At 45.4% G+C, this 7500-nt stretch overlaps 1 protein-coding gene across 5 annotated transcripts in view; it reads right to left on the bottom strand.

The window, feature by feature from the left end:
* The window catches only part of ccdc171 (coiled-coil domain containing 171), a 107198-nt gene that overhangs the window by 19792 nt on the left and 79906 nt on the right, over positions 1-7500 (bottom strand). The window lies entirely within an intron of this gene.

Genomic DNA, 7500 nt, shown 5'->3' with positions numbered 1-7500 from the left:
GTACCAGTGACGCGGTCAATTCAGAAGTGGTCCGAATGAAGCGGATGCTGAACTACAGGACTGTTTAGCACAGACTGGAATATGTTCCGGGATTTATCCGTTGGCATTGAGGAGTATACCACCTCAGTCACCGGCTTCATCAATAAGTGGACTGATGACGTCGTCCCCACAGTGACAGTACGTACGTATTACGAGGTCGACCGATTAATCGGAATGGTCGATTAATTCGGGCCGATTTCAAGTTTTTATAACAATCGGTAATCGGTATTTTTGGACACCGATTTGCCGATTATTATTATTTATTTTTTATTACACTTTTATTTAACTAGGCAAGTCAGATTATTTACAATGACGGCCTAGGAACAGTGGGTTAACTGCCTTGTTCAGGGGCAGAACGACAGATTTTTACCTCGTCAGCTCATCAGTCACCGGCTTCATTAATTAATAAGTGCACTGATGACGTCGTCCCCACAGTGACAGTACGAACGTATCCCAACCAAAAAACTATGGATTAAAAGCAACATCCGCACTGAGCTAAAGGCTAGAGCTTGAGGTTTCAAAGAGAAGGACACTAATCCGGACGCTTATAAGAAATCCCGCTACGCTCTCCGACAAACAGGCAAAGCTTCAACACAGGACCAAGATCGAATCCTACTACACCGGCTCTGACGCTCGTCGGACGTGGCAGGGCTTGCAAACTATCACGGATTACAAAAGGGAAACCCAGGCGTGAGCTGTCCAGTGATGTGAGTTTACCAGACGAGCTAAAAACCTTCTATGCTCGCTTCGAGGCTAGCAACACTGAAGCATGCATGAGAGCACCAGCTGTTCCGGACAACTGTGTGATAATGCTCTCTGTAGCTGATGTGAGTAAGACCTTTAAACAGGTTAACATTCACAAGGCCGCAGGGCCAGACGGATTACCAGGACGCATATTCAGAGCATGCGCTGACTAGCTGGCAAGTGTCTTCAGTGATATTTTCAACCTCTCCCTGACCCAGTCTGTAATACCAACATGTTTCAAGCAGACCACCATAGTCCCTGAGCCCAAGAATGCAAAGGTAACCTGCTTAAATGACTACCGCCCGTAGCACTCACATCTGTAGCCATGGGTGCTAGTGTGTAGGGTATAGTGTGTAGGGTATAGTGTGTAGGGTGCTAGTGTGTAGGGTATAGTGTTAGGGTATAGTGTTTGGGTATAGTGTGTAGGGTGCTAGTGTGTAGGGTATAGTGTTAGGGTATAGTGTGTAGGGTATAGTGTGTAGGGTATAGTGTGTAGGGTTTAGTGTGTAGGGTGCTAGTGTGTAGGGTTTAGTATTTAGGGCAGAGGTGTGGACTCGAGACACAAATATGATGACTTGCAACTCTACTTTGACTTTAACACCAATGACTCGAGACTTGACTTGGACTTGAGCCTTATGACTTACTTGACCTGACTTGATACCCTCCCGGAAGCCCAAATATTAAAAATGATGCTGTTAAAAAGAGGTCAGCGCATCAACTCTTCATTTAACGGATTACAGTTTGAATCGGACAGCAGCCAATCAAAATGTGCCAGCTGAGGAAACAGTTGTGCTTTGGCAGCGCAGAGGAACGTCGACGGGTGAATTCAGATGGAGCCCTTGGAAAGATGACACCACAAAATTATTATTTTCGGATATAAAAGACAACGCTGTATCAACAAAAAATTGATTGCAACTTGCAAAACATGAGGGAAGAGAATTACAGACGGAGGAGCAACAATTTCCAACTTTGTTCGACATTTGAAGCTGCACAAAGAACGGTAAGTCATGGCTAATATAGCCGACAGCTATATATTTTATTACTTTACTAGTGTAGCATGTAGGCTAACGTAACGTTAAATCAATACAGATTTGAACAATACCAGGGGAACAAAAGTGTCACAAGTGAAACAACAGTCTCCAATCTCACAGTTCACGGAGATCCGTGTAGGCCAGTACAGCATGAATCATCCACAGCAGAAAGCTAGCAACAATGCAATACTGTCTGACCTGGTTATCGATTGCAACTTGCCTCTCTGTCTATTGTGGAAAACAAGAGTTCTGGTCACTTTCTGTTAGCGGTTGGACAGTAAGTACAGCCCAGCCCGGTCGCAGAACATTGACATCAAAAGGAGAGAACCAGAGAAACGTTCCAAAACCTGAAAACTCAGTTGAGCAACACAGACCATGTTTCAGTCACAGTGGACATTTTGGTCCGACCGAAATGCGAAGGTGTCACTGTATGGAGAAAGATAGAGAGAGGATACAGCTCAAGTCCAATCTCTTGGCCTGTGACCGCTTCAAAAGGCTTCCATCCACACACACACACACACACACACACACGGCCAAAAATAATCTGTGATCAATTTGAGGCCATATGTGGCGAGTTTATTTTTTTAATGTTATATTTATTTAACTAGGCAAGTCAGTTAAGAACAAATTCTTATTTTCAATGACAGCCTAGGAACAGTGGGGTTAACTGCCTTGTTCAGGGGCAGAACGACAGATTTGTACCTTGTCAACTCAGGGATTTGAACTTGCAACCCTTTCGGTTACTAGCTCAACGCTCTAACCACTAGGCTACCCTGCCTAGTACAGCATTAAAGATAAATTGGACTATATCATTTAGTGACAATGCTGCCGACACTAAGAAAAGAAACATTCACTGTATGCTTCCCCATTGAACTAGATGATGAAGATCACCTTGACGACGAAGATCACCTTGACGACGAAGATCACCTTGACGACGAAGATCACCTTGACGACCCAGAGCTCTGGAATGACCTAACCCTATTGCCCAGCTGGTGGTGGGAAAATGGACTTCTCTTTCAAAGTTATCAACAAACAAAAAATTATCTCACTGCTACCTCATACAGGGCACAACATTCAAAGAGGTGTTTGAGGCTGAATTTGGGGGGGGGGGGGAAAGGTATCCCTCCTGCTGTCAACACAAGCTGGAACTTCAACACTGAGACAAGTGAAGTCAGTTATCCAACCTGACCGTTCGAAAGCTCAGTCATGTTCTAGAAAAAGCTGGACACACAAGGAGTTGTTGTTCACAGTACGGGAGTGGAATAAATTGAAGGAGTTGGTGGATATCCTGAAGCCATTTGGAGAAGCAACAGATTTGATACACAGGGGGAGAAGATAGTCACAAATCAGTTCTGTTGTTCCCTCGGTCCAACAATAATACTTTTTTTTCCAGTTTAACCCACTGCATCACCAATAACTCTAATACCAGCCTTTTTTTTGGGTTTGTTTCTGCTATGCTTTTACATGTTTTGCCAGAACTGATTCTGCAAGATGCTACAGGGACTGAGCAAAGCTGTGCCTCTTGTTGATGAGGAAGAGCGATAGGACCATAGTCTTGGACAAGAAGAAGGGCTGTTTGCAGCACACTGTAAAAGGTAGAAGAAAGCTGTTGGGACCACTCCAGCACTACGTCTAAGTCACTACCTTGACATGTGCGAAAGACAGAATGGCTTCTTGTTCTGGGCAATGAACAGGAAGGCTCTTCCTTCACTGTCCCGAGTGGCCGTCTCTCAGTACTACGGTGGAGCCGGTCTGCAGCCATGGTGGCATCATTACCGCGGCCTCATCGTGCACAAATGACTGACAGACTTTTATCGAATTTGGTCTTTTGCAAATGCAATGCATCATAGGGCCCTGAGATAAGAGAAACAAATGAAACTGTTTATGCATTATATACACACACACACACACACACAACACACACACACACACACAGACACACAGACACACACACACACACACACACACACACACACACACACACGTTCAGGTTTTATCTCCCATCTTTGTGATCTGTATTTTCTTCTCTCAGACATTCAGGCCAGTGTTCAAATTGTAGGCCTACTTGAAGTTCAGTATCAGCTGTTATGATGTACCTTTTAGTAAATGACTGTACATTTATGGCAGCATTGTTTTAGGTGTCTAGAGTATATCTGGAGAGAGAGAGAGAGAGAGAGCACTACAATATTTAGTTTGTGTTGTCATACTGATGTGTCTTTCTCATGGCTACCCATGTATTTCCATGGAAATATAAAGTTTATTTGGAAAGTAATAAATATATGGATATTTTTAAAAGCATTCATGATTTGCGTAAATGTAATATACAAACTATTACTCTTGTTAAAAATATGAAATGGTATTACATTTGGTGAAGAGCACATTATGACTTGTTTAGGACTCTAAACTCAAAGTTTAGGATTTGAGACTTGACTTGATACTTGATGGTCTTGACTTGGACTTGCCTGTCTTGACTTAAGACTTGACTCGGACTTGCCTGTCTTGACTTAAGACTTGACTTGGACTTGCCTGTCTTGACTTGGCGTTGCCTGTCTTGACTTGAGACTTGACTTGGACTTGCCTGTCTTGACTTAAGACTTGACTCGGACTTGCCTGTGTTGACTTGGGACTTGAGACTTACTTGTGACTTGTAAAACAATGACTTGGTCCCACCTCTGGTTCAGGGTGCAAGTCTGAAGGGTATAGTGTTTAGGCTATAGTGTGTAGGGTGCTAGTGTGTAGGGTATAGTGTGTAGGGTATAGTGTTTAGGGTACTAGTGTGTAGGGTATAGTGCGTAGGGTTTAGTGCCTAGGGTTTAGTGCCTAGGGTTTAGTGTGTAGGGTTTAGTGCGTAGGGTTTAGTGCATAGGGTAGAGTGCATAGGGTATAGTGCGTAGGGTTTAGTGTGTAGGGTATAGTGTGTAGAGTGCTAGTGTGTAGGGTTTAGTGTGTAGGGTTTAGTGCGTAGGGTATAGTGTTTAGGGTATAGTGTGTAGGCTGCTAGTGCGTAGGGTTTAGTGCATAGGGTATAGTGTGTAGGGTTTAGTGCGTAGGGTATAGTGTGTAGGGTTTAGTGTGTAGGGTATAGTGCGTAGGGTTTAGTGTGTAGGGTGCTAGTGTGTAGGGTAGTGTGCGTAGGGTATAGTGCGTAGGGTATAGTGCGTAGGGTATAGTGCGTAGGGTATAGTGCGTAGGGTTTAGTGTGTAGGGTATAGTGCGTAGGGTATAGTGCGTAGGGTATAGTGCGTAGGGTTTAGTGCGTAGGGTTTAGTGTGTAGGGTATAGTGCGTAGGGTATAGTGCGTAGGGTTTAGTGTGTAGGGTATAGTGCGTAGGGTATAGTGCGTAGGGTATAGTGCGTAGGGTATAGTGCGTAGGGTTTAGTGTGTAGGGTATAGTGCGTAGGGTTTAGTGTGTAGAGTATAGTGCGTAGGGTATAGTGCGTAGGGTATAGTGCGTAGGGTTTACTGCGTAGGGTATAGTGCGTAGGGTTTACTGCGTAGGGTATAGTGCGTAGGGTATAGTGCGTAGGGTATAGTGCGTAGGGTTTAGTGCGTAGGGTATAGTGTGTAGGGTATAGTGTGTAGGGTATAGTGCGTAGGGTATAGTGCGTAGGGTATAGTGCGTAGGGTTTAGTGTGTAGGGTATAGTGCGTAGGGTATAGTGCGTAGGGTTTAGTGTGTAGGGTATAGTGCGTAGGGTATAGTGCGTAGGGTTTAGTGTGTAGGGTATAGTGCGTAGGGTATAGTGCGTAGGGTTTAGTGTGTAGGGTATAGTGCGTAGGGTATAGTGCGTAGGGTATAGTGCGTAGGGTTTAGTCTGTAGGGTATAGTGCGTAGGGTATAGTGCGTAGGGTATAGTGCGTAGGGTATAGTGCGTAGGGTTTAGTGTGTAGGGTATAGTGCGTAGGGTATAGTGCGTAGGGTTTAGTCTGAAGGGTACAGTGCGTAGGGTATAGTGCGTAGGGTTTAGTGTAGGGTATAGTGCGTAGGGTATAGTGCGTAGGGTTTAGTGTGTAGGGTATAGTGCGTAGGGTATAGTGCGTAGGGTATAGTATAGTGCGTAGGGTATAGTGCGTAGGGTATAGTGCGTAGGGTATAGTGCGTAGGGTTTAGTGTGTAGGGTTTAGTGCGTAGGGTATAGTGCGTAGGGTATAGTGCGTAGGGTATAGTGCGTAGGGTATAGTGCGTAGGGTTTAGTGCGTAGGGTTTAGTGTGTAGGGTATAGTGCGTAGGGTTTAGTGCGTAGGGTTTAGTGCGTAGGGTATAGTGCGTAGGGTTTAGTGTGTAGGGTACAGTGCGTAGGGTATAGTGCGTAGGGTATAGTGCGTAGGGTATAGTGCGTAGGGTTTAGTGCGTAGGGTACAGTGTGTAGGGTATAGTGTGTAGGGTTTAGTGTGTAGGGTACAGTGCGTAGGGTATAGTGCGTAGGGTATAGTGCGTAGGGTATAGTGCGTAGGGTTTAGTGCGTAGGGTACAGTGTGTAGGGTTTAGTGCGTAGGGTACAGTGTGTAGGGTATAGTGCGTAGGGTTTAGTGCGTAGGGTACAGTGTGTAGGGTATAGTGTGTAGGGTTTAGTGCGTAGGGTACAGTGCGTAGGGTTTAGTGTGTAGGGTATAGTGCGTAGGGTATAGTGCGTAGGGTATAGTGCGTAGGGTATAGTGTGTAGGGTATAGTGCGTAGGGTTTAGTGTGTAGGGTATAGTGCGTAGGGTATAGTGCGTAGGGTTTAGTGCGTAGGGTATAGTGCGTAGGGTATAGTGCGTAGGGTTTAGTGCGTAGGGTATAGTGCGTAGGGTATAGTGTGTAGGGTATAGTGCGTAGGGTATAGTGCGTAGGGTATAGTGCGTAGGGTATAGTGCGTAGGGTTTAGTGCGTAGGGTATAGTGCGTAGGGTTTAGTGTGTAGGGTATAGTGCGTAGGGTATAGTGCGTAGGGTATAGTGCGTAGGGTATAGTGCGTAGGGTTTAGTGTGTAGGGTTTAGTGTGTAGGGTACAGTGCGTAGGGTTTAGTGTGTAGGGTATAGTGCGTAGGGTTTAGTGTGTAGGGTTTAGTGTGTAGGGTATAGTGCGTAGGGTTTAGTGTGTAGGGTTTAGTGCGTAGGGTATAGTGCGTAGGGTATAGTGTGTAGGGTATAGTGCGTAGGGTATAGTGCGTAGGGTATAGTGCGTAGGGTTTAGTGTGTAGGGTATAGTGCGTAGGGTATAGTGCGTAGGGTTTAGTGCGTAGGGTTTAGTGTGTAGGGTACAGTGCGTAGGGTATAGTGCGTAGGGTATAGTGCGTAGGGTATAGTGCGTAGGGTTTAGTGCGTAGGGTACAGTGTGTAGGGTATAGTGTGTAGGGTTTAGTGTGTAGGGTACAGTGCGTAGGGTATAGTGCGTAGGGTATAGTGCGTAGGGTATAGTGCGTAGGGTTTAGTGCGTAGGGTACAGTGTGTAGGGTTTAGTGCGTAGGGTACAGTGTGTAGGGTATAGTGCGTAGGGTTTAGTGCGTAGGGTACAGTGTGTAGGGTATAGTGTGTAGGGTTTAGTGCGTAGGGTACAGTGCGTAGGGTTTAGTGTGTAGGGTATAGTGCGTAGGGTATAGTGCGTAGGGTATAGTGCGTAGGGTATAGTGTGTAGGGTATAGTGCGTAGGGTTTAGTGTGTAGGGTATAGTGCGTAGGGTATAGTGCGTAGGGTTTAGTGTGTAG

This window comes from Salmo salar, unplaced genomic scaffold (assembly GCF_905237065.1).
Source record: "Salmo salar unplaced genomic scaffold, Ssal_v3.1, whole genome shotgun sequence".
NCBI lineage: Eukaryota > Metazoa > Chordata > Actinopteri > Salmoniformes > Salmonidae > Salmo > Salmo salar.
Note: the sequence above shows the minus strand (reverse complement) of the source record. Positions and strands in the feature narration are given on the sequence as shown.